The 24211-nt window shown below is 39.3% G+C and overlaps 29 non-coding genes across 29 annotated transcripts; all 29 read left to right on the plus strand.

Moving 5' to 3' along the window:
* Nucleotides 1-668: 668 nt before the first annotated feature.
* Nucleotides 669-740, plus strand: trnaq-cug (transfer RNA glutamine (anticodon CUG)). Its single transcript has one exon. It is a non-coding gene; the product is annotated as a tRNA-Gln (tRNA).
* A 1016-nt stretch (nucleotides 741-1756) lies between these two features.
* On the plus strand, nucleotides 1757-1828 carry trnac-gca (transfer RNA cysteine (anticodon GCA)). The gene has a single exon. It is a non-coding gene; the product is annotated as a tRNA-Cys (tRNA).
* Nucleotides 1829-2248: 420 nt separating this feature from the next.
* On the plus strand, nucleotides 2249-2320 carry trnaq-cug (transfer RNA glutamine (anticodon CUG)). The gene has a single exon. It is a non-coding gene; the product is annotated as a tRNA-Gln (tRNA).
* Nucleotides 2321-3336: 1016 nt separating this feature from the next.
* Nucleotides 3337-3408, plus strand: trnac-gca (transfer RNA cysteine (anticodon GCA)). The gene has a single exon. It is a non-coding gene; the product is annotated as a tRNA-Cys (tRNA).
* A 420-nt stretch (nucleotides 3409-3828) lies between these two features.
* On the plus strand, nucleotides 3829-3900 carry trnaq-cug (transfer RNA glutamine (anticodon CUG)). The gene has a single exon. It is a non-coding gene; the product is annotated as a tRNA-Gln (tRNA).
* Nucleotides 3901-4917: 1017 nt separating this feature from the next.
* On the plus strand, nucleotides 4918-4989 carry trnac-gca (transfer RNA cysteine (anticodon GCA)). The gene has a single exon. It is a non-coding gene; the product is annotated as a tRNA-Cys (tRNA).
* A 420-nt stretch (nucleotides 4990-5409) lies between these two features.
* Nucleotides 5410-5481, plus strand: trnaq-cug (transfer RNA glutamine (anticodon CUG)). The gene has a single exon. It is a non-coding gene; the product is annotated as a tRNA-Gln (tRNA).
* Nucleotides 5482-6499: 1018 nt separating this feature from the next.
* Nucleotides 6500-6571, plus strand: trnac-gca (transfer RNA cysteine (anticodon GCA)). Its single transcript has one exon. It is a non-coding gene; the product is annotated as a tRNA-Cys (tRNA).
* A 1509-nt stretch (nucleotides 6572-8080) lies between these two features.
* Nucleotides 8081-8152, plus strand: trnac-gca (transfer RNA cysteine (anticodon GCA)). Its single transcript has one exon. It is a non-coding gene; the product is annotated as a tRNA-Cys (tRNA).
* Nucleotides 8153-8572: 420 nt separating this feature from the next.
* trnaq-cug (transfer RNA glutamine (anticodon CUG)) lies at nucleotides 8573-8644 on the plus strand. The gene has a single exon. It is a non-coding gene; the product is annotated as a tRNA-Gln (tRNA).
* A 1018-nt stretch (nucleotides 8645-9662) lies between these two features.
* trnac-gca (transfer RNA cysteine (anticodon GCA)) lies at nucleotides 9663-9734 on the plus strand. The gene has a single exon. It is a non-coding gene; the product is annotated as a tRNA-Cys (tRNA).
* A 420-nt stretch (nucleotides 9735-10154) lies between these two features.
* Nucleotides 10155-10226, plus strand: trnaq-cug (transfer RNA glutamine (anticodon CUG)). Its single transcript has one exon. It is a non-coding gene; the product is annotated as a tRNA-Gln (tRNA).
* A 1018-nt stretch (nucleotides 10227-11244) lies between these two features.
* On the plus strand, nucleotides 11245-11316 carry trnac-gca (transfer RNA cysteine (anticodon GCA)). Its single transcript has one exon. It is a non-coding gene; the product is annotated as a tRNA-Cys (tRNA).
* Nucleotides 11317-11736: 420 nt separating this feature from the next.
* Nucleotides 11737-11808, plus strand: trnaq-cug (transfer RNA glutamine (anticodon CUG)). The gene has a single exon. It is a non-coding gene; the product is annotated as a tRNA-Gln (tRNA).
* Nucleotides 11809-12826: 1018 nt separating this feature from the next.
* trnac-gca (transfer RNA cysteine (anticodon GCA)) lies at nucleotides 12827-12898 on the plus strand. Its single transcript has one exon. It is a non-coding gene; the product is annotated as a tRNA-Cys (tRNA).
* Nucleotides 12899-13318: 420 nt separating this feature from the next.
* trnaq-cug (transfer RNA glutamine (anticodon CUG)) lies at nucleotides 13319-13390 on the plus strand. The gene has a single exon. It is a non-coding gene; the product is annotated as a tRNA-Gln (tRNA).
* A 1018-nt stretch (nucleotides 13391-14408) lies between these two features.
* trnac-gca (transfer RNA cysteine (anticodon GCA)) lies at nucleotides 14409-14480 on the plus strand. Its single transcript has one exon. It is a non-coding gene; the product is annotated as a tRNA-Cys (tRNA).
* Nucleotides 14481-14900: 420 nt separating this feature from the next.
* trnaq-cug (transfer RNA glutamine (anticodon CUG)) lies at nucleotides 14901-14972 on the plus strand. Its single transcript has one exon. It is a non-coding gene; the product is annotated as a tRNA-Gln (tRNA).
* A 1018-nt stretch (nucleotides 14973-15990) lies between these two features.
* Nucleotides 15991-16062, plus strand: trnac-gca (transfer RNA cysteine (anticodon GCA)). The gene has a single exon. It is a non-coding gene; the product is annotated as a tRNA-Cys (tRNA).
* Nucleotides 16063-16482: 420 nt separating this feature from the next.
* On the plus strand, nucleotides 16483-16554 carry trnaq-cug (transfer RNA glutamine (anticodon CUG)). Its single transcript has one exon. It is a non-coding gene; the product is annotated as a tRNA-Gln (tRNA).
* A 1018-nt stretch (nucleotides 16555-17572) lies between these two features.
* On the plus strand, nucleotides 17573-17644 carry trnac-gca (transfer RNA cysteine (anticodon GCA)). Its single transcript has one exon. It is a non-coding gene; the product is annotated as a tRNA-Cys (tRNA).
* A 420-nt stretch (nucleotides 17645-18064) lies between these two features.
* On the plus strand, nucleotides 18065-18136 carry trnaq-cug (transfer RNA glutamine (anticodon CUG)). Its single transcript has one exon. It is a non-coding gene; the product is annotated as a tRNA-Gln (tRNA).
* Nucleotides 18137-19154: 1018 nt separating this feature from the next.
* On the plus strand, nucleotides 19155-19226 carry trnac-gca (transfer RNA cysteine (anticodon GCA)). The gene has a single exon. It is a non-coding gene; the product is annotated as a tRNA-Cys (tRNA).
* Nucleotides 19227-19646: 420 nt separating this feature from the next.
* Nucleotides 19647-19718, plus strand: trnaq-cug (transfer RNA glutamine (anticodon CUG)). The gene has a single exon. It is a non-coding gene; the product is annotated as a tRNA-Gln (tRNA).
* Nucleotides 19719-20736: 1018 nt separating this feature from the next.
* Nucleotides 20737-20808, plus strand: trnac-gca (transfer RNA cysteine (anticodon GCA)). The gene has a single exon. It is a non-coding gene; the product is annotated as a tRNA-Cys (tRNA).
* A 420-nt stretch (nucleotides 20809-21228) lies between these two features.
* trnaq-cug (transfer RNA glutamine (anticodon CUG)) lies at nucleotides 21229-21300 on the plus strand. Its single transcript has one exon. It is a non-coding gene; the product is annotated as a tRNA-Gln (tRNA).
* Nucleotides 21301-22318: 1018 nt separating this feature from the next.
* On the plus strand, nucleotides 22319-22390 carry trnac-gca (transfer RNA cysteine (anticodon GCA)). The gene has a single exon. It is a non-coding gene; the product is annotated as a tRNA-Cys (tRNA).
* Nucleotides 22391-22810: 420 nt separating this feature from the next.
* Nucleotides 22811-22882, plus strand: trnaq-cug (transfer RNA glutamine (anticodon CUG)). The gene has a single exon. It is a non-coding gene; the product is annotated as a tRNA-Gln (tRNA).
* A 1018-nt stretch (nucleotides 22883-23900) lies between these two features.
* Nucleotides 23901-23972, plus strand: trnac-gca (transfer RNA cysteine (anticodon GCA)). The gene has a single exon. It is a non-coding gene; the product is annotated as a tRNA-Cys (tRNA).
* The last annotated feature ends 239 nt before the right edge of the window (nucleotides 23973-24211 follow it).

The raw sequence follows: 24211 nt of genomic DNA on the forward strand, positions 1-24211 counted from the left end.
CGTATTTTCAATTTTACGTATGTAGGAAAGGGCCATGGTCAGGGCGTATAGCTCAATATTTGCCTGCTTTGCCTGTTTTACATGTTGGAGTACACCCGCTACAGGCAATTAAAAAAAACAATGGGACTTACCAAAATGCTGGCCTATAGTATCACTATCACTTCCCCAAAGGATCATCCTGACACATTATATATTAACAAAATATTTTTTAAATATTATTTCCTTCAATTTCTGGTTGATGACCATTTTATTTCATCTTCCTCAGATGACAAGTCCATTGGTCTTTACATTGACCCCAACGCATGTGTAGGGGGGTATAGCTCAGTGGTAGAGCATTTGACTGCAGATCAAGAAGTCCCCGGTTCAACCTCATACTTTTAAGCTTGCAAATGAGCGCAAATTGTTTAAAAGTGGATTTGAAAACCCCAACAAAACTATGTGTTTGGAAACAGACTCAAATCCGGGGGGCCCCTATAGAAACATTTGTTGTTACAAAGCTTTGAAGCATGGGAGAAAACCAGCAACCATTACAACAACACCCCTAGATGCTGCAAATCAAACACAAAGAAGCTAGTTCTTCTATCTGCCGTTCCACACCAATTTGTGATTTACCATGTTGAAACAGTACTACTGTCCCTGCTACACCGTGTCAGCAAGTCTCTTTGTGGGGTTCCATGGTGTAATGGTTAGCACTGTGGACTCTGAATCCAGCGATCCGAGTTCAAATCTCGGTGGAACCTGAGGTGTTGTACCGTGCGCATGAGGAACTAAATAGCAGGAAAGTGAACTTGAAACTGTGTGTGTGGAAACAGACCATCGTCAATTCTGCATTACATTTGTTGAAAACAGGTGTTCAATATTTTTCCTTAAGATGATACAAACTTTGCAGGTTTGCAAACTTTTCATAACCATTTACTTTGGTTTTGAAGTCTTCCTTTGATTTTCACAAATGTTTTCGTTTCAGACAACAATCATTAGGCTGTCGACTATCTGGAGTAAAAATCCATGTCCTTATCCTCTGATTTTATTTATTTATTTATTTGTATTCAGTTGAGAAAATACCCTGTCACATTCTTTTAATGTTCCAATGTTTTAAAAACAATTTCCCATATTTAGGAAGGGCCCACTGTCACAGGTACTGACTAATCCCACAGTTTTCCCTTTCATCTGCATTAAATCAACATCATCTGCCATCAAGAAAAGACTTGAGTAATTCTGTACCAGGGAAGATAGTTACCTGCAGGGCTGCACCAGGAGACGTATTTTCAATTTCCCATGTTTAGGAAAAGACAAAGGTCCGGGGGTATAGCTCAGGGGTGGAGCACTTGTCTGCAGATCAAGAGGTTCCCCGATTCAAATCCCGGTGCCCCCTACAAATATGCCCCAGAGCAAAGCCTTTACATTTTGGAGAACACCCGCTGCATGCAGTTTAAAGAATCACGGGTCTTACCGAAATGGTGGCCAATAGCAACTATCACTCTTTAAAGGATCATCCTGAAAATTTTGAAATGGGAAAAACTTCTGGTTGATGACCATTTTAATTTCTTTTCCTCAGATGACAAGTCAACAGTCAGTATTCTTTGTTAACTGATTTAGAAAAATAGGATGATTGCTAATTGTTTTCAAAAACATTGCAAGGAATCATATCAAATTAACATTTACATTGACATCAACTTTCAAAATGTGTTTTCACAAGCTAATATTGACAAAGTCAATTGATTTGTGGGTTTCAGTATACCCTAACGAGAGTCAGAAAGGGGGTATAGCTCAGTGGTAGAGCATTTGACTGCAGATCAAGAGGTCCCCGGTTCAAATCCGAATGCCCCCTTCTTAAGCGTTTGTTATTACAAAGATTTTCTCAAATAAATTCCCAGCATCATAACAGGAACTGATGTATAAAATCTATCAGACTCTGAATCCAGCGATCAAAATTTGTATCTCGGTGGAACCTCATACTTTTAAGCTTGCAAATGAGCGCAAATTGTTTAAAAGTGGATTTGAAAACCTCAACAAAACTATGTGTTTGGAAACAGACTCAAATCCGGGGGGCCCCTATAGAAACATTTGTTGTTACAAAGCTTTGAAGCATGGGAGAAAACCAGCTACCATTACAACAACACCCCTAGATGCTGCAAATCAACACAAAGAAGCTAGTTCTTCTATCTAACGTTCCACACCAATTTGTGATTTACCATGTTGAAACAGTACGACTGTCCCTGCTACACCGTGTCAGCAAGTCTCTTTGTGGGGTTCCATGGTGTAATGGTTAGCACTCTGGACTCTGAATCCAGCGATCTGAGTTCAAATCTCGGTGGAACCTGAGGTGTTGTACCGTGCGCATGAGGAAATAAATAGCAGGAAAGTGAACTTGAAACTGTGTGTGTGGAAACAGACCATCGTCAATTCTGCATTACATTTGTTGAAAACAGGTGTTCAATATTTTTCCTTAAGATGATACAAATTTTGCAGGTTTGCAAACTTTTCATAACTATTTGCTTTGGTTTTGAAGTCTTCCTTTGATTTTCACAAATGTTTTCGTTTCAGACAACAATCATTAGACTGTGGACTATCTGGAGTAAAAATCCATGTCCTTATCCTCTGATTTTATTTATTTATTTATTTGTATTGAGTTGAGTCAATGACCTGTCACATTCTTTTAATGTTCCAATGTTTTAAAAACAATTTCCCATATTTAGGAAGGGCCCACTGTCACAGGTACTGACTAATCCCACAGTTTTCCCTTTCATCTGCATTAAATCAACATCATCTGCCATCAAGAAAAGACTTGAGTAATTCTGTACCAGGGAAGATAGTTACCTGCAGGGCTGCACCAGGAGACGTATTTTCAATTTCCCATGTTTAGGAAAAGACAAAGGTCCGGGGGTATAGCTCAGGGGTGGAGCACTTGTCTGCAGATCAAGAGGTTCCCCGATTCAAATCCCGGTGCCCCCTACAAATATGCCCCAGAGCAAAGCCTTTACATTTTGGAGAACACCCGCTGCATGCAGTTTAAAGAATCACGGGTCTTACCGAAATGGTGGCCAATAGCAACTATCACTCTTTAAAGGATCATCCTGAAAATTTTGAAATGGGAAAAACTTCTGGTTGATGACCATTTTAATTTCTTTTCCTCAGATGACAAGTCAACAGTCAGTATTCTTTGTTAACTGATTTAGAAAAATAGGATGATTGCTAATTGTTTTCAAAAACATTGCAAGGAATCATATCAAATTAACATTTACATTGACATCAACTTTCAAAATGTGTTTTCACAAGCTAATATTGACAAAGTCAATTGATTTGTGGGTTTCAGTATACCCTAACGAGAGTCAGAAAGGGGGTATAGCTCAGTGGTAGAGCATTTGACTGCAGATCAAGAGGTCCCCGGTTCAAATCCGAATGCCCCCTTCTTAAGCGTTTGTTATTACAAAGATTTTCTCAAATAAATTCCCAGCATCATAACAGGAACTGATGTATAAAATCTATCAGACTCTGAATCCAGCGATCAAAATTTGTATCTCGGTGGAACCTCATACTTTTAAGCTTGCAAATGAGCGCAAATTGTTTAAAAGTGGATTTGAAAACCTCAACAAAACTATGTGTTTGGAAACAGACTCAAATCCGGGGGGCCCCTATAGAAACATTTGTTGTTACAAAGCTTTGAAGCATGGGAGAAAACCAGCTACCATTACAACAACACCCCTAGATGCTGCAAATCAACACAAAGAAGCTAGTTCTTCTATCTAACGTTCCACACCAATTTGTGATTTACCATGTTGAAACAGTACGACTGTCCCTGCTACACCGTGTCAGCAAGTCTCTTTGTGGGGTTCCATGGTGTAATGGTTAGCACTCTGGACTCTGAATCCAGCGATCTGAGTTCAAATCTCGGTGGAACCTGAGGTGTTGTACCGTGCGCATGAGGAAATAAATAGCAGGAAAGTGAACTTGAAACTGTGTGTGTGGAAACAGACCATCGTCAATTCTGCATTACATTTGTTGAAAACAGGTGTTCAATATTTTTCCTTAAGATGATACAAATTTTGCAGGTTTGCAAACTTTTCATAACTATTTGCTTTGGTTTTGAAGTCTTCCTTTGATTTTCACAAATGTTTTCGTTTCAGACAACAATCATTAGACTGTGGACTATCTGGAGTAAAAATCCATGTCCTTATCCTCTGATTTTATTTATTTATTTATTTGTATTGAGTTGAGTCAATGACCTGTCACATTCTTTTAATGTTCCAATGTTTTAAAAACAATTTCCCATATTTAGGAAGGGCCCACTGTCACAGGTACTGACTAATCCCACAGTTTTCCCTTTCATCTGCATTAAATCAACATCATCTGCCATCAAGAAAAGACTTGAGTAATTCTGTACCAGGGAAGATAGTTACCTGCAGGGCTGCACCAGGAGACGTATTTTCAATTTCCCATGTTTAGGAAAAGGCAAAGGTCTGGGGGTATAGCTCAGGGGTGGAGCACTTGTCTGCAGATCAAGAGGTTCCCCGATTCAAATCCCGGTGCCCCCTACAAATATGCCCCAGAGCAAAGCCTTTACATTTTGGAGAACACCCGCTGCATGCAGTTTAAAGAATCACGGGTCTTACCGAAATGGTGGCCAATAGCAACTATCACTCCTTTAAAGGATCATCCTGAAAATTTTGAAATGGGAAAAACTTCTGGTTGATGACCATTTTAATTTCTTTTCCTCAGATGACAAGTCAACAGTCAGTATTCTTTGTTAACTGATTTAGAAAAATAGGATGATTGCTAATTGTTTTCAAAAACATTGCAAGGAATCATATCAAATTAACATTTACATTGACATCAACTTTCAAAATGTGTTTTCACAAGCTAATATTGACAAAGTCAATTGATTTATGGGTTTCAGTATACCCTAACAAGAGACAGAAAGGGGGTATAGCTCAGTGGTAGAGCATTTGACTGCAGATCAAGAGGTCCCCGGTTCAAATCCGGGTGCCCCCTTCTTAAGCGTTTGTTGTTACAAAGATTTTCTCAAATAAATTCCCAGCATCATAACAGGAACTGATGTATAAAATCTATCAGACTCTGAATCCAGCGATCAAAATTTGTATCTCGGTGGAACCTCATACTTTTAAGCTTGCAAATGAGCGCAAATTGTTTAAAAGTGGATTTGAAAACCCCAACAAAACTATGTGTTTGGAAACAGACTCAAATCCGGGGGGCCCCTATAGAAACATTTGTTGTTACAAAGCTTTGAAGCATGGGAGAAAACCAGCTACCATTACAACAACACCCCTAGATGCTGCAAATCAACACAAAGAAGCTAGTTCTTCTATCTGCCGTTCCACACCAATTTGTGATTTACCATGTTGAAACAGTACTACTGTCCCTGCTACACCGTGTCAGCAAGACTCTTTGTGGGGTTCCATGGTGTAATGGTTAGCACTGTGGACTCTGAATCCAGCGATCCGAGTTCAAATCTCGGTGGAACCTGAGGTGTTGTACCGTGCGCATGAGGAAATAAATAGCAGGAAAGTGAATTTGAAACTGTGTGTGTGGAAACAGACCATCGTCAATTCTGCAGTTACATTTGTTGAAAACAGGTGTTCAATATTTTTCCTTAAGATGATACAAATTTTGCAGGTTTGCAAACTTTTCATAACTATTTGCTTTGGTTTTGAAGTCTTCCTTTGATTTTCACAAATGTTTTCGTTTCAGACAACAATCATTAGACTGTGGACTATCTGGAGTAAAAATCCATGTCCTTATCCTCTGATTTTATTTATTTATTTATTTGTATTGAGTTGAGTCAATACCCTGTCACATTCTTTTAATGTTCCAATGTTTTAAAAACAATTTCCCATATTTAGGAAGGGCCCACTGTCACAGGTACTGACTAATCCCACAGTTTTCCCTTTCATCTGCATTAAATCAACATCATCTGCCATCAAGAAAAGACTTGACTAATTCTGTACCAGGGAAGATAGTTACCTGCAGGGCTGCACCAGGAGACGTATTTTCAATTTCCCATATTTAGGAAAAGGCAAAGGTCTGGGGGTATAGCTCAGGGGTGGAGCACTTGTCTGCAGATCAAGAGGTTCCCCGGTTCAATTCCCGGTGCCCCCTACAAATATGCCTCAGAGAAAAGCCTTTACATTTTGGAGAACACCCGCTGCATGCAGTTTAAAGAATCACGGGTCTTACCGAAATGGTGGCCAATAGCAACTATCACTCCTTTAAAGGATCATCCTGAAAATTTTGAAATGGGAAAAACTTCTGGTTGATGACCATTTTAATTTCTTTTCCTCAGATGACAAGTCAACAGTCAGTATTCTTTGTTAACTGATTTAGAAAAATAGGATGATTGCTAATTGTTTTCAAAAACATTGCAAGGAATCATATCAAATTAACATTTACATTGACATCAACTTTCAAAATGTGTTTTCACAAGCTAATATTGACAAAGTCAATTGATTTGTGGGTTTCAGTATACCCTGACAAGAGACTGAAAGGGGGTATAGCTCACTGGTAGAGCATTTGACTGCAGATCAAGAGGTCCCCGGTTCAAATCCGGATGCCCCCTTCTTAAGCGTTTGTTGTTACAAAGATTTTCTCGAATAAATTCCCAGCATCATAACAGGAACTGATGTATAAAATCTATCAGACTCTGAATCCAGCGATCAAAATTTGTATCTCGTTGGAACCTCATACTTTTAAGCTTGCAAATGAGCGCAAATTGTTTAAAAGTGGATTTGAAAACCCCAACAAAACTATGTGTTTGGAAACAGACTCAAATCCGGGGGGCCCCTATAGAAACATTTGTTGTTACAAAGCTTTGAAGCATGGGAGAAAACCAGCTACCATTACAACAACACCCCTAGATGCTGCAAATCAACACAAAGAAGCTAGTTCTTCTATCTGCCGTTCCACACCAATTTGTGATTTACCATGTTGAAACAGTACGACTGTCCCTGCTACACCGTGTCAGCAAGACTCTTTGTGGGGTTCCATGGTGTAATGGTTAGCACTCTGGACTCTGAATCCAGCTATCTGAGTTCAAATCTCGTGGAACCTGAGGTGTTGTACCGTGCGCATGAGGAAATAAATAGCAGAAGAGTGAATTTGAAACTGTGTGTGTGGAAACAGACCATCGTCAATTCTGCAGTTACATTTGTTGAAAACAGGTGTTCAATATTTTCCCTTAAGATGATACAAATTTTGCAGGTTTGCAAACTTTTCATAACCATTTGCTTTGGTTTTGAAGTCTTCCTTTGATTTTCACAAATGTTTTCGTTTCAGACAACAATCATTAGGCTGTGGACTATCTGGAGTAAAAATCCATGTCCTTATCCTCTGATTTTATTTATTTATTTATTTGTATTGAGTTGAGTCAATACCCTGTCACATTCTTTTAATGTTCCAATGTTTTAAAAACAATTTCCCATATTTAGGAAGGGCCCACTGTCACAGGTACTGACTAATCCCACAGTTTTCCCTTTCATCTGCATTAAATCAACATCATCTGCCATCAAGAAAAGACTTGAGTAATTCTGTACCAGGGAAGATAGTTACCTGCAGGGCGGCACCAGGAGACGTATTTTCAATTTCCCATGTTTAGGAAAAGGCGAAGGTCCGGGGGTATAGCTCAGGGGTGGAGCACTTGTCTGCAGATCAAGAGGTTCCCCGATTCAAATCCCAGTGCCCCCTACAAATATGCCCCAGAGCAAAGCCTTTACATTTTGGAGAACACCCGCTGCATGCAGTTTAAAGAATCACGGGTCTTACCGAAATGGTGGCCAATAGCAACTATCACTCCTTTAAAGGATCATCCTGAAAATTTTGAAATGGGAAAAACTTCTGGTTGATGACCATTTTAATTTCTTTTCCTCAGATGACAAGTCAACAGTCAGTATTCTTTGTTAACTGATTTAGAAAAATAGGATGATTGCTAATTGTTTTCAAAAACATTGCAAGGAATCATATCAAATTAACATTTACATTGACATCAACTTTCAAAATGTGTTTTCACAAGCTAATATTGACAAAGTCAATTGATTTGTGGGTTTCAGTATACCCTAACGAGAGACAGAAAGGGGGTATAGCTCAGTGGTAGAGCCTTTCACTGCAGATCAAGAGGTCCCCGGTTCAAATCCGGATGCCCCCTTCTTAAGCGTTTGTTGTTACAAAGATTTTCTTGAATAAATTCCCAGCATCATAACAGGAACTGATGTATAAAATCTATCAGACTCTGAATCCAGCGATCAAAATTTGTATCTCGGTGGAACCTCATACTTTTAAGCTTGCAAATGAGCGCAAATTGTTTAAAAGTGGATTTGAAAACCTCAACAAAACTATGTGTTTGGAAACAGACTCAAATCCGGGGGGCCCCTATAGAAACATTTGTTGTTACAAAGCTTTGAAGCATGGGAGAAAACCAGCTACCATTACAACAACACCCCTAGATGCTGCAAATCAACACAAAGAAGCTAGTTCTTCTATCTGCCGTTCCACACCAATTTGTGATTTACCATGTTGAAACAGTACGACTGTCCCTGCTACACCGTGTCAGCAAGACTCTTTGTGGGGTTCCATGGTGTAATGGTTAGCACTCTGGACTCTGAATCCAGCGATCCGAGTTCAAATCTCGGTGGAACCTGAGGTGTTGTACCGTGCGCATGAGGAAATAAATAGCAGAAATGAGAATTTGAAACTGTGTGTGTGGAAACAGACCATCGTCAATTCTGCAGTTGCATTTGTTGAAAACAGGTGTTCAAAATTTTTCCTTAAGATGATACAAATTTTGCAGGTTTGCAGACTTTTCATAACCATTTGCTTTGGTTTTGAAGTCTTCCTTTGATTTTCACAAATGTTTTCGTTTCAGACAACAATCATTCGGCTGTGGACTATCTGGAGTAAAAATCCATGTCCTTATCCTCTGATTTTATTTATTTATTTATTTGTATTGAGTTGAGTCAATGACCTGTCACATTCTTTTAATGTTCCAATGTTTTAAAAACAATTTCCCATATTTAGGAAGGGCCCACTGTCACAGGTACTGACTAATCCCACAGTTTTCCCTTTCATCTGCATTAAATCAACATCATCTGCCATCAAGAAAAGACTTGAGTAATTCTGTACCAGGGAAGATAGTTACCTGCAGGGCTGCACCAGGAGACGTATTTTCAATTTCCCATGTTTAGGAAAAGGCAAAGGTCTGGGGGTATAGCTCAGGGGTGGAGCACTTGTCTGCAGATCAAGAGGTTCCCCGATTCAAATCCCGGTGCCCCCTACAAATATGCCCCAGAGCAAAGCCTTTACATTTTGGAGAACACCCGCTGCATGCAGTTTAAAGAATCACGGGTCTTACCGAAATGGTGGCCAATAGCAACTATCACTCCTTTAAAGGATCATCCTGAAAATTTTGAAATGGGAAAAACTTCTGGTTGATGACCATTTTAATTTCTTTTCCTCAGATGACAAGTCAACAGTCAGTATTCTTTGTTAACTGATTTAGAAAAATAGGATGATTGCTAATTGTTTTCAAAAACATTGCAAGGAATCATATCAAATTAACATTTACATTGACATCAACTTTCAAAATGTGTTTTCACAAGCTAATATTGACAAAGTCAATTGATTTATGGGTTTCAGTATACCCTAACAAGAGACAGAAAGGGGGTATAGCTCAGTGGTAGAGCATTTGACTGCAGATCAAGAGGTCCCCGGTTCAAATCCGGGTGCCCCCTTCTTAAGCGTTTGTTGTTACAAAGATTTTCTCGAATAAATTCCCAGCATCATAACAGGAACTGATGTATAAAATCTATCAGACTCTGAATCCAGCGATCAAAATTTGTATCTCGGTGGAACCTCATACTTTTAAGCTTGCAAATGAGCGCAAATTGTTTAAAAGTGGATTTGAAAACCCCAACAAAACTATGTGTTTGGAAACAGACTCAAATCCGGGGGGCCCCTATAGAAACATTTGTTGTTACAAAGCTTTGAAGCATGGGAGAAAACCAGCTACCATTACAACAACACCCCTAGATGCTGCAAATCAACACAAAGAAGCTAGTTCTTCTATCTGCCGTTCCACACCAATTTGTGATTTACCATGTTGAAACAGTACTACTGTCCCTGCTACACCGTGTCAGCAAGACTCTTTGTGGGGTTCCATGGTGTAATGGTTAGCACTGTGGACTCTGAATCCAGCGATCCGAGTTCAAATCTCGGTGGAACCTGAGGTGTTGTACCGTGCGCATGAGGAAATAAATAGCAGGAAAGTGAATTTGAAACTGTGTGTGTGGAAACAGACCATCGTCAATTCTGCAGTTACATTTGTTGAAAACAGGTGTTCAATATTTTTCCTTAAGATGATACAAATTTTGCAGGTTTGCAAACTTTTCATAACTATTTGCTTTGGTTTTGAAGTCTTCCTTTGATTTTCACAAATGTTTTCGTTTCAGACAACAATCATTAGACTGTGGACTATCTGGAGTAAAAATCCATGTCCTTATCCTCTGATTTTATTTATTTATTTATTTGTATTGAGTTGAGTCAATACCCTGTCACATTCTTTTAATGTTCCAATGTTTTAAAAACAATTTCCCATATTTAGGAAGGGCCCACTGTCACAGGTACTGACTAATCCCACAGTTTTCCCTTTCATCTGCATTAAATCAACATCATCTGCCATCAAGAAAAGACTTGACTAATTCTGTACCAGGGAAGATAGTTACCTGCAGGGCTGCACCAGGAGACGTATTTTCAATTTCCCATATTTAGGAAAAGGCAAAGGTCTGGGGGTATAGCTCAGGGGTGGAGCACTTGTCTGCAGATCAAGAGGTTCCCCGGTTCAATTCCCGGTGCCCCCTACAAATATGCCTCAGAGAAAAGCCTTTACATTTTGGAGAACACCCGCTGCATGCAGTTTAAAGAATCACGGGTCTTACCGAAATGGTGGCCAATAGCAACTATCACTCCTTTAAAGGATCATCCTGAAAATTTTGAAATGGGAAAAACTTCTGGTTGATGACCATTTTAATTTCTTTTCCTCAGATGACAAGTCAACAGTCAGTATTCTTTGTTAACTGATTTAGAAAAATAGGATGATTGCTAATTGTTTTCAAAAACATTGCAAGGAATCATATCAAATTAACATTTACATTGACATCAACTTTCAAAATGTGTTTTCACAAGCTAATATTGACAAAGTCAATTGATTTATGGGTTTCAGTATACCCTAACAAGAGACAGAAAGGGGGTATAGCTCAGTGGTAGAGCATTTGACTGCAGATCAAGAGGTCCCCGGTTCAAATCCGGGTGCCCCCTTCTTAAGCGTTTGTTGTTACAAAGATTTTCTCGAATAAATTCCCAGCATCATAACAGGAACTGATGTATAAAATCTATCAGACTCTGAATCCAGCGATCAAAATTTGTATCTCGGTGGAACCTCATACTTTTAAGCTTGCAAATGAGCGCAAATTGTTTAAAAGTGGATTTGAAAACCCCAACAAAACTATGTGTTTGGAAACAGACTCAAATCCGGGGGGCCCCTATAGAAACATTTGTTGTTACAAAGCTTTGAAGCATGGGAGAAAACCAGCTACCATTACAACAACACCCCTAGATGCTGCAAATCAACACAAAGAAGCTAGTTCTTCTATCTGCCGTTCCACACCAATTTGTGATTTACCATGTTGAAACAGTACTACTGTCCCTGCTACACCGTGTCAGCAAGACTCTTTGTGGGGTTCCATGGTGTAATGGTTAGCACTGTGGACTCTGAATCCAGCGATCCGAGTTCAAATCTCGGTGGAACCTGAGGTGTTGTACCGTGCGCATGAGGAAATAAATAGCAGGAAAGTGAATTTGAAACTGTGTGTGTGGAAACAGACCATCGTCAATTCTGCAGTTACATTTGTTGAAAACAGGTGTTCAATATTTTTCCTTAAGATGATACAAATTTTGCAGGTTTGCAAACTTTTCATAACTATTTGCTTTGGTTTTGAAGTCTTCCTTTGATTTTCACAAATGTTTTCGTTTCAGACAACAATCATTAGACTGTGGACTATCTGGAGTAAAAATCCATGTCCTTATCCTCTGATTTTATTTATTTATTTATTTGTATTGAGTTGAGTCAATACCCTGTCACATTCTTTTAATGTTCCAATGTTTTAAAAACAATTTCCCATATTTAGGAAGGGCCCACTGTCACAGGTACTGACTAATCCCACAGTTTTCCCTTTCATCTGCATTAAATCAACATCATCTGCCATCAAGAAAAGACTTGACTAATTCTGTACCAGGGAAGATAGTTACCTGCAGGGCTGCACCAGGAGACGTATTTTCAATTTCCCATATTTAGGAAAAGGCAAAGGTCTGGGGGTATAGCTCAGGGGTGGAGCACTTGTCTGCAGATCAAGAGGTTCCCCGGTTCAATTCCCGGTGCCCCCTACAAATATGCCTCAGAGAAAAGCCTTTACATTTTGGAGAACACCCGCTGCATGCAGTTTAAAGAATCACGGGTCTTACCGAAATGGTGGCCAATAGCAACTATCACTCCTTTAAAGGATCATCCTGAAAATTTTGAAATGGGAAAAACTTCTGGTTGATGACCATTTTAATTTCTTTTCCTCAGATGACAAGTCAACAGTCAGTATTCTTTGTTAACTGATTTAGAAAAATAGGATGATTGCTAATTGTTTTCAAAAACATTGCAAGGAATCATATCAAATTAACATTTACATTGACATCAACTTTCAAAATGTGTTTTCACAAGCTAATATTGACAAAGTCAATTGATTTGTGGGTTTCAGTATACCCTAACGAGAGACAGAAAGGGGGTATAGCTCAGTGGTAGAGCCTTTCACTGCAGATCAAGAGGTCCCCGGTTCAAATCCGGATGCCCCCTTCTTAAGCGTTTGTTGTTACAAAGATTTTCTTGAATAAATTCCCAGCATCATAACAGGAACTGATGTATAAAATCTATCAGACTCTGAATCCAGCGATCAAAATTTGTATCTCGGTGGAACCTCATACTTTTAAGCTTGCAAATGAGCGCAAATTGTTTAAAAGTGGATTTGAAAACCTCAACAAAACTATGTGTTTGGAAACAGACTCAAATCCGGGGGGCCCCTATAGAAACATTTGTTGTTACAAAGCTTTGAAGCATGGGAGAAAACCAGCTACCATTACAACAACACCCCTAGATGCTGCAAATCAACACAAAGAAGCTAGTTCTTCTATCTGCCGTTCCACACCAATTTGTGATTTACCATGTTGAAACAGTACGACTGTCCCTGCTACACCGTGTCAGCAAGACTCTTTGTGGGGTTCCATGGTGTAATGGTTAGCACTCTGGACTCTGAATCCAGCGATCCGAGTTCAAATCTCGGTGGAACCTGAGGTGTTGTACCGTGCGCATGAGGAAATAAATAGCAGAAATGAGAATTTGAAACTGTGTGTGTGGAAACAGACCATCGTCAATTCTGCAGTTGCATTTGTTGAAAACAGGTGTTCAAAATTTTTCCTTAAGATGATACAAATTTTGCAGGTTTGCAAACTTTTCATAACCATTTGCTTTGGTTTTGAAGTCTTCCTTTGATTTTCACAAATGTTTTCGTTTCAGACAACAATCATTCGGCTGTGGACTATCTGGAGTAAAAATCCATGTCCTTATCCTCTGATTTTATTTATTTATTTATTTGTATTGAGTTGAGTCAATGACCTGTCACATTCTTTTAATGTTCCAATGTTTTAAAAACAATTTCCCATATTTAGGAAGGGCCCACTGTCACAGGTACTGACTAATCCCACAGTTTTCCCTTTCATCTGCATTAAATCAACATCATCTGCCATCAAGAAAAGACTTGAGTAATTCTGTACCAGGGAAGATAGTTACCTGCAGGGCTGCACCAGGAGACGTATTTTCAATTTCCCATGTTTAGGAAAAGGCAAAGGTCTGGGGGTATAGCTCAGGGGTGGAGCACTTGTCTGCAGATCAAGAGGTTCCCCGATTCAAATCCCGGTGCCCCCTACAAATATGCCCCAGAGCAAAGCCTTTACATTTTGGAGAACACCCGCTGCATGCAGTTTAAAGAATCACGGGTCTTACCGAAATGGTGGCCAATAGCAACTATCACTCCTTTATAGGATCATCCTGAAAATTTTGAAATGGGAAAAACTTCTGGTTGATGACCATTTTAATTTCTTTTCCTCAGATGACAAGTCAACAGTCAGTATTCTTTGTTAACTGATTTAGAAAAATAGGATGATTGCTAATTGTTTTCAAAAACATTGCAAGGAATCATATCAAATTAACATTTACATTGACATCAACTTTCAAAATGTGTTTTCACAAGCTAATATTGACAAAGTCAGGTGATTTGTGGGTTTCAGTATACCCTAACAACAGACTGAAAGGGGGTATAGCTCAGTGGTAGAGCATTTGACTGCAGATCAAGAGGTCCCCGGTTCAAATCCGGATGCCCCCTTCTTAAGCGTTTGTTGTTACAAAGATTTTCTCGAATAAATTCCCAGCATCATAACAGGAACTGATGTATAAAATCTATCAGACTCTGAATCCAGCGATCAAAATTTGTATCTCGGTGGAACCTCATACTTTTAAGCTTGCAAATGAGCGCAAATTGTTTAAAAGTGGATTTGAAAACCCCAACAAAACTATGTGTTTGGAAACAGACTCAAATCCGGGGGGCCCCTATAGAAACATTTGTTGTTACAAAGCTTTGAAGCATGGGAGAAAACCAGCTACCATTACAACAACACCCCTAGATGCTGCAAATCAACACAAAGAAGCTAGTTCTTCTATCTGCCGTTCCACACCAATTTGTGATTTACCATGTTGAAACAGTACTACTGTCCCTGCTACACCGTGTCAGCAAATCTCTTTTTGGGGTTCCATGGTGTAATGGTTAGCACTCTGGACTCTGAATCCAGCGATCCGAGTTCGAATCTCGGTGGAACCTGAGGTGTTGTACCGTGCGCATGAGGAGATAAATAGCACAAAAGTGAATTTGAAACTGTGTGTGTGGAAACAGACCATCGTCAATTCTGCAGTTGCATTTGTTGAAAACAGGTGTTCAATATTTTTCCTTAAGATGATACAAATTTTGCAGGTTTGCAAACTTTTCATAACTATTTGCTTTGGTTTTGAAGTCTTCCTTTGATTTTCACAAATGTTTTCGTTTCAGACAACAATCATTAGACTGTGGACTATCTGGAGTAAAAATCCATGTCCTTATCCTCTGATTTTATTTATTTATTTATTTGTATTGAGTTGAGTCAATAACCTGTCACATTCTTTTAATGTTCCAATGTTTTAAAAACAATTTCCCATATTTAGGAAGGGCCCACTGTCACAGGTACTGACTAATCCCACAGTTTTCCCTTTCATCTGCATTAAATCAACATCATCTGCCATCAAGAAAAGACTTGAGTAATTCTGTACCAGGGAAGATAGTTACCTGCAGGGCTGCACCAGGAGACGTATTTTCAATTTCCCATGTTTAGGAAAAGGCAAAGGTCCGGGGGTATAGCTCAGGGGTGGAGCACTTGTCTGCAGATCAAGAGGTTCCCCGGTTCAATTCCCGGTGCCCCCTACAAATATGCCTCAGAGCAAAGCCTTTACATTTTGGAGAACACCCGCTGCATGCAGTTTAAAGAATCACGGGTCTTACCGAAATGGTGGCCAATAGCAACTATCACTCCTTTAAAGGATCATCCTGAAAATTTTGAAATGGGAAAAACTTCTGGTTGATGACCATTTTAATTTCTTTTCCTCAGATGACAAGTCAACAGTCAGTATTCTTTGTTAACTGATTTAGAAAAATAGGATGATTGCTAATTGTTTTCAAAAACATTGCAAGGAATCATATCAAATTAACATTTACATTGACATCAACTTTCAAAATGTGTTTTCACAAGCTAATATTGACAAAGTCAATTGATTTGTGGGTTTCAGTATACCCCAACCAGAGACTGAAAGGGGGTATAGCTCAGTGGTAGAGCATTTGACTGCAGATCAAGAGGTCCCCGGTTCAAATCCGGATGCCCCCTTCTTAAGCGTTTGTTGTTACAAAGATTTTCTCGAATAAATTCCCAGCATCATAACAGGAACTGATGTATAAAATCTATCAGACTCTGAATCCAGCGATCAAAATTTGTATCTCGGTGGAACCTCATACTTTTAAGCTTGCAAATGAGCGCAAATTGTTTAAAAGTGGATTTGAAAACCCCAACAAAACTATGTGTTTGGAAACAGACTCAAATCCGGGGGGCCCCTATAGAAACATTTGTTGTTACAAAGCTTTGAAGCATGGGAGAAAACCAGCTACCATTACAACAACACCCCTAGATGCTGCAAATCAACACAAAGAAGCTAGTTCTTCTATCTGCCGTTCCACACCAATTTGTGATTTACCATGTTGAAACAGTACTACTGTCCCTGCTACACCGTGTCAGCAAATCTCTTTTTGGGGTTCCATGGTGTAATGGTTAGCACTCTGGACTCTGAATCCAGCGATCCGAGTTCGAATCTCGGTGGAACCTGAGGTGTTGTACCGTGCGCATGAGGAGATAAATAGCACAAAAGTGAATTTGAAACTGTGTGTGTGGAAACAGACCATCGTCAATTCTGCAGTTGCATTTGTTGAAAACAGGTGTTCAATATTTTTCCTTAAGATGATACAAATTTTGCAGGTTTGCAAACTTTTCATAACTATTTGCTTTGGTTTTGAAGTCTTCCTTTGATTTTCACAAATGTTTTCGTTTCAGACAACAATCATTAGACTGTGGACTATCTGGAGTAAAAATCCATGTCCTTATCCTCTGATTTTATTTATTTATTTATTTGTATTGAGTTGAGTCAATAACCTGTCACATTCTTTTAATGTTCCAATGTTTTAAAAACAATTTCCCATATTTAGGAAGGGCCCACTGTCACAGGTACTGACTAATCCCACAGTTTTCCCTTTCATCTGCATTAAATCAACATCATCTGCCATCAAGAAAAGACTTGAGTAATTCTGTACCAGGGAAGATAGTTACCTGCAGGGCTGCACCAGGAGACGTATTTTCAATTTCCCATGTTTAGGAAAAGACAAAGGTCCGGGGGTATAGCTCAGGGGTGGAGCACTTGTCTGCAGATCAAGAGGTTCCCCGGTTCAATTCCCGGTGCCCCCTACAAATATGCCTCAGAGCAAAGCCTTTACATTTTGGAGAACACCCGCTGCATGCAGTTTAAAGAATCACGGGTCTTACCGAAATGGTGGCCAATAGCAACTATCACTCCTTTAAAGGATCATCCTGAAAATTTTGAAATGGGAAAAACTTCTGGTTGATGACCATTTTAATTTCTTCTCCTCAGATGACAAGTCAACAGTCAGTATTCTTTGTTAACTGATTTAGAAAAATAGGATGATTGCTAATTGTTTTCAAAAACATTGCAAGGAATCATATCAAATTAACATTTACATTGACATCAACTTTCAAAATGTGTTTTCACAAGCTAATATTGACAAAGTCAATTGATTTGTGGGTTTCAGTATACCCCAACCAGAGACTGAAAGGGGGTATAGCTCAGTGGTAGCGCATTTGACTGCAGATCAAGAGGTCCCCGGTTCAAATCCGGATGCCCCCTTCTTAAGCGTTTGTTGTTACAAAGATTTTCTCGAATAAATTCCCAGCATCATAACAGGAACTGATGTATAAAATCTATCAGACTCTGAATCCAGCGATCAAAATTTGTATCTCGGTGGAACCTCATACTTTTAAGCTTGCAAATGAGCGCAAATTGTTTAAAAGTGGATTTGAAAACCCCAACAAAACTATGTGTTTGGAAACAGACTCAAATCCGGGGGGCCCCTATAGAAACATTTGTTGTTACAAAGCTTTGAAGCATGGGAGAAAACCAGCTACCATTACAACAACACCCCTAGATGCTGCAAATCAACACAAAGAAGCTAGTTCTTCTATCTGCCGTTCCACACCAATTTGTGATTTACCATGTTGAAACAGTACTACTGTCCCTGCTACACCGTGTCAGCAAATCTCTTTTTGGGGTTCCATGGTGTAATGGTTAGCACTCTGGACTCTGAATCCAGCGATCCGAGTTCGAATCTCGGTGGAACCTGAGGTGTTGTACCGTGCGCATGAGGAGATAAATAGCACAAAAGTGAATTTGAAACTGTGTGTGTGGAAACAGACCATCGTCAATTCTGCAGTTGCATTTGTTGAAAACAGGTGTTCAATATTTTTCCTTAAGATGATACAAATTTTGCAGGTTTGCAAACTTTTCATAACTATTTGCTTTGGTTTTGAAGTCTTCCTTTGATTTTCACAAATGTTTTCGTTTCAGACAACAATCATTAGACTGTGGACTATCTGGAGTAAAAATCCATGTCCTTATCCTCTGATTTTATTTATTTATTTATTTGTATTGAGTTGAGTCAATAACCTGTCACATTCTTTTAATGTTCCAATGTTTTAAAAACAATTTCCCATATTTAGGAAGGGCCCACTGTCACAGGTACTGACTAATCCCACAGTTTTCCCTTTCATCTGCATTAAATCAACATCATCTGCCATCAAGAAAAGACTTGAGTAATTCTGTACCAGGGAAGATAGTTACCTGCAGGGCTGCACCAGGAGACGTATTTTCAATTTCCCATGTTTAGGAAAAGGCAAAGGTCCGGGGGTATAGCTCAGGGGTGGAGCACTTGTCTGCAGATCAAGAGGTTCCCCGGTTCAATTCCCGGTGCCCCCTACAAATATGCCTCAGAGCAAAGCCTTTACATTTTGGAGAACACCCGCTGCATGCAGTTTAAAGAATCACGGGTCTTACCGAAATGGTGGCCAATAGCAACTATCACTCCTTTAAAGGATCATCCTGAAAATTTTGAAATGGGAAAAACTTCTGGTTGATGACCATTTTAATTTCTTTTCCTCAGATGACAAGTCAACAGTCAGTATTCTTTGTTAACTGATTTAGAAAAATAGGATGATTGCTAATTGTTTTCAAAAACATTGCAAGGAATCATATCAAATTAACATTTACATTGACATCAACTTTCAAAATGTGTTTTCACAAGCTAATATTGACAAAGTCAAGTGATTTGTGGGTTTCAGTATACCCCAACCAGAGACTGAAAGGGGGTATAGCTCAGTGGTAGAGCATTTGACTGCAGATCAAGAGGTCCCCGGTTCAAATCCGGATGCCCCCTTCTTAAGCGTTTGTTGTTACAAAGATTTTCTCGAATAAATTCCCAGCATCATAACAGGAACTGATGTATAAAATCTATCAGACTCTGAATCCAGCGATCAAAATTTGTATCTCGGTGGAACCTCATACTTTTAAGCTTGCAAATGAGCGCAAATTGTTTAAAAGTGGATTTGAAAACCCCAACAAAACTATGTGTTTGGAAACAGACTCAAATCCGGGGGGCCCCTATAGAAACATTTGTTGTTACAAAGCTTTGAAGCATGGGAGAAAACCAGCTACCATTACAACAACACCCCTAGATGCTGCAAATCAACACAAAGAAGCTAGTTCTTCTATCTGCCGTTCCACACCAATTTGTGATTTACCATGTTGAAACAGTACTACTGTCCCTGCTACACCGTGTCAGCAAATCTCTTTTTGGGGTTCCATGGTGTAATGGTTAGCACTCTGGACTCTGAATCCAGCGATCCGAGTTCGAATCTCGGTGGAACCTGAGGTGTTGTACCGTGCGCATGAGGAGATAAATAGCACAAAAGTGAATTTGAAACTGTGTGTGTGGAAACAGACCATCGTCAATTCTGCAGTTACATTTGTTGAAAACAGGTGTTCAATATTTTTCCTTAAGATGATACAAATTTTGCAGGTTTGCAAACTTTTCATAACTATTTGCTTTGGTTTTGAAGTCTTCCTTTGATTTTCACAAATGTTTTCGTTTCAGACAACAATCATTAGACTGTGGACTATCTGGAGTAAAAATCCATGTCCTTATCCTCTGATTTTATTTATTTATTTATTTGTATTGAGTTGAGTCAATAACCTGTCACATTCTTTTAATGTTCCAATGTTTTAAAAACAATTTCCCATATTTAGGAAGGGCCCACTGTCACAGGTACTGACTAATCCCACAGTTTTCCCTTTCATCTGCATTAAATCAACATCATCTGCCATCAAGAAAAGACTTGAGTAATTCTGTACCAGGGAAGATAGTTACCTGCAGGGCTGCACCAGGAGACGTATTTTCAATTTCCCATGTTTAGGAAAAGGCAAAGGTCCGGGGGTATAGCTCAGGGGTGGAGCACTTGTCTGCAGATCAAGAGGTTCCCCGGTTCAATTCCCGGTGCCCCCTACAAATATGCCTCAGAGCAAAGCCTTTACATTTTGGAGAACACCCGCTGCATGCAGTTTAAAGAATCACGGGTCTTACCGAAATGGTGGCCAATAGCAACTATCACTCCTTTAAAGGATCATCCTGAAAATTTTGAAATGGGAAAAACTTCTGGTTGATGACCATTTTAATTTCTTTTCCTCAGATGACAAGTCAACAGTCAGTATTCTTTGTTAACTGATTTAGAAAAATAGGATGATTGCTAATTGTTTTCAAAAACATTGCAAGGAATCATATCAAATTAACATTTACATTGACATCAACTTTCAAAATGTGTTTTCACAAGCTAATATTGACAAAGTCAATTGATTTGTGGGTTTCAGTATACCCCAACCAGAGACTGAAAGGGGGTATAGCTCAGTGGTAGAGCATTTGACTGCAGATCAAGAGGTCCCCGGTTCAAATCCGGATGCCCCCTTCTTAAGCGTTTGTTGTTACAAAGATTTTCTCGAATAAATTCCCAGCATCATAACAGGAACTGATGTATAAAATCTATCAGACTCTGAATCCAGCGATCAAAATTTGTATCTCGGTGGAACCTCATACTTTTAAGCTTGCAAATGAGCGCAAATTGTTTAAAAGTGGATTTGAAAACCCCAACAAAACTATGTGTTTGGAAACAGACTCAAATCCGGGGGGCCCCTATAGAAACATTTGTTGTTACAAAGCTTTGAAGCATGGGAGAAAACCAGCTACCATTACAACAACACCCCTAGATGCTGCAAATCAACACAAAGAAGCTAGTTCTTCTATCTGCCGTTCCACACCAATTTGTGATTTACCATGTTGAAACAGTACTACTGTCCCTGCTACACCGTGTCAGCAAATCTCTTTTTGGGGTTCCATGGTGTAATGGTTAGCACTCTGGACTCTGAATCCAGCGATCCGAGTTCGAATCTCGGTGGAACCTGAGGTGTTGTACCGTGCGCATGAGGAGATAAATAGCACAAAAGTGAATTTGAAACTGTGTGTGTGGAAACAGACCATCGTCAATTCTGCAGTTGCATTTGTTGAAAACAGGTGTTCAATATTTTTCCTTAAGATGATACAAATTTTGCAGGTTTGCAAACTTTTCATAACTATTTGCTTTGGTTTTGAAGTCTTCCTTTGATTTTCACAAATGTTTTCGTTTCAGACAACAATCATTAGACTGTGGACTATCTGGAGTAAAAATCCATGTCCTTATCCTCTGATTTTATTTATTTATTTATTTGTATTGAGTTGAGTCAATAACCTGTCACATTCTTTTAATGTTCCAATGTTTTAAAAACAATTTCCCATATTTAGGAAGGGCCCACTGTCACAGGTACTGACTAATCCCACAGTTTTCCCTTTCATCTGCATTAAATCAACATCATCTGCCATCAAGAAAAGACTTGAGTAATTCTGTACCAGGGAAGATAGTTACCTGCAGGGCTGCACCAGGAGACGTATTTTCAATTTCCCATGTTTAGGAAAAGGCAAAGGTCCGGGGGTATAGCTCAGGGGTGGAGCACTTGTCTGCAGATCAAGAGGTTCCCCGGTTCAATTCCCGGTGCCCCCTACAAATATGCCTCAGAGCAAAGCCTTTACATTTTGGAGAACACCCGCTGCATGCAGTTTAAAGAATCACGGGTCTTACCGAAATGGTGGCCAATAGCAACTATCACTCCTTTAAAGGATCATCCTGAAAATTTTGAAATGGGAAAAACTTCTGGTTGATGACCATTTTAATTTCTTTTCCTCAGATGACAAGTCAACAGTCAGTATTCTTTGTTAACTGATTTAGAAAAATAGGATGATTGCTAATTGTTTTCAAAAACATTGCAAGGAATCATATCAAATTAACATTTACATTGACATCAACTTTCAAAATGTGTTTTCACAAGCTAATATTGACAAAGTCAATTGATTTGTGGGTTTCAGTATACCCCAACCAGAGACTGAAAGGGGGTATAGCTCAGTGGTAGAGCATTTGACTGCAGATCAAGAGGTCCCCGGTTCAAATCCGGATGCCCCCTTCTTAAGCGTTTGTTGTTACAAAGATTTTCTCGAATAAATTCCCAGCATCATAACAGGAACTGATGTATAAAATCTATCAGACTCTGAATCCAGCGATCAAAATTTGTATCTCGGTGGAACCTCATACTTTTAAGCTTGCAAATGAGCGCAAATTGTTTAAAAGTGGATTTGAAAACCCCAACAAAACTATGTGTTTGGAAACAGACTCAAATCCGGGGGGCCCCTATAGAAACATTTGTTGTTACAAAGCTTTGAAGCATGGGAGAAAACCAGCTACCATTACAACAACACCCCTAGATGCTGCAAATCAACACAAAGAAGCTAGTTCTTCTATCTGCCGTTCCACACCAATTTGTGATTTACCATGTTGAAACAGTACTACTGTCCCTGCTACACCGTGTCAGCAAATCTCTTTTTGGGGTTCCATGGTGTAATGGTTAGCACTCTGGACTCTGAATCCAGCGATCCGAGTTCGAATCTCGGTGGAACCTGAGGTGTTGTACCGTGCGCATGAGGAGATAAATAGCACAAAAGTGAATTTGAAACTGTGTGTGTGGAAACAGACCATCGTCAATTCTGCAGTTGCATTTGTTGAAAACAGGTGTTCAATATTTTTCCTTAAGATGATACAAATTTTGCAGGTTTGCAAACTTTTCATAACTATTTGCTTTGGTTTTGAAGTCTTCCTTTGATTTTCACAAATGTTTTCGTTTCAGACAACAATCATTAGACTGTGGACTATCTGGAGTAAAAATCCATGTCCTTATCCTCTGATTTTATTTATTTATTTATTTGTATTGAGTTGAGTCAATAACCTGTCACATTCTTTTAATGTTCCAATGTTTTAAAAACAATTTCCCATATTTAGGAAGGGCCCACTGTCACAGGTACTGACTAATCCCACAGTTTTCCCTTTCATCTGCATTAAATCAACATCATCTGCCATCAAGAAAAGACTTGAGTAATTCTGTACCAGGGAAGATAGTTACCTGCAGGGCTGCACCAGGAGACGTATTTTCAATTTCCCATGTTTAGGAAAAGGCAAAGGTCCGGGGGTATAGCTCAGGGGTGGAGCACTTGTCTGCAGATCAAGAGGTTCCCCGGTTCAATTCCCGGTGCCCCCTACAAATATGCCTCAGAGCAAAGCCTTTACATTTTGGAGAACACCCGCTGCATGCAGTTTAAAGAATCACGGGTCTTACCGAAATGGTGGCCAATAGCAACTATCACTCCTTTAAAGGATCATCCTGAAAATTTTGAAATGGGAAAAACTTCTGGTTGATGACCATTTTAATTTCTTTTCCTCAGATGACAAGTCAACAGTCAGTATTCTTTGTTAACTGATTTAGAAAAATAGGATGATTGCTAATTGTTTTCAAAAACATTGCAAGGAATCATATCAAATTAACATTTACATTGACATCAACTTTCAAAATGTGTTTTCACAAGCTAATATTGACAAAGTCAATTGATTTGTGGGTTTCAGTATACCCCAACCAGAGACTGAAAGGGGGTATAGCTCAGTGGTAGAGCATTTGACTGCAGATCAAGAGGTCCCCGGTTCAAATCCGGATGCCCCCTTCTTAAGCGTTTGTTGTTACAAAGATTTTCTCGAATAAATTCCCAGCATCATAACAGGAACTGATGTATAAAATCTATCAGACTCTGAATCCAGCGATCAAAATTTGTATCTCGGTGGAACCTCATACTTTTAAGCTTGCAAATGAGCGCAAATTGTTTAAAAGTGGATTTGAAAACCCCAACAAAACTATGTGTTTGGAAACAGACTCAAATCCGGGGGGCCCCTATAGAAACATTTG

This window comes from Conger conger, chromosome 16, assembly GCF_963514075.1.
Source record: "Conger conger chromosome 16, fConCon1.1, whole genome shotgun sequence".
Taxonomy (NCBI): Eukaryota; Metazoa; Chordata; class Actinopteri; order Anguilliformes; family Congridae; genus Conger; species Conger conger.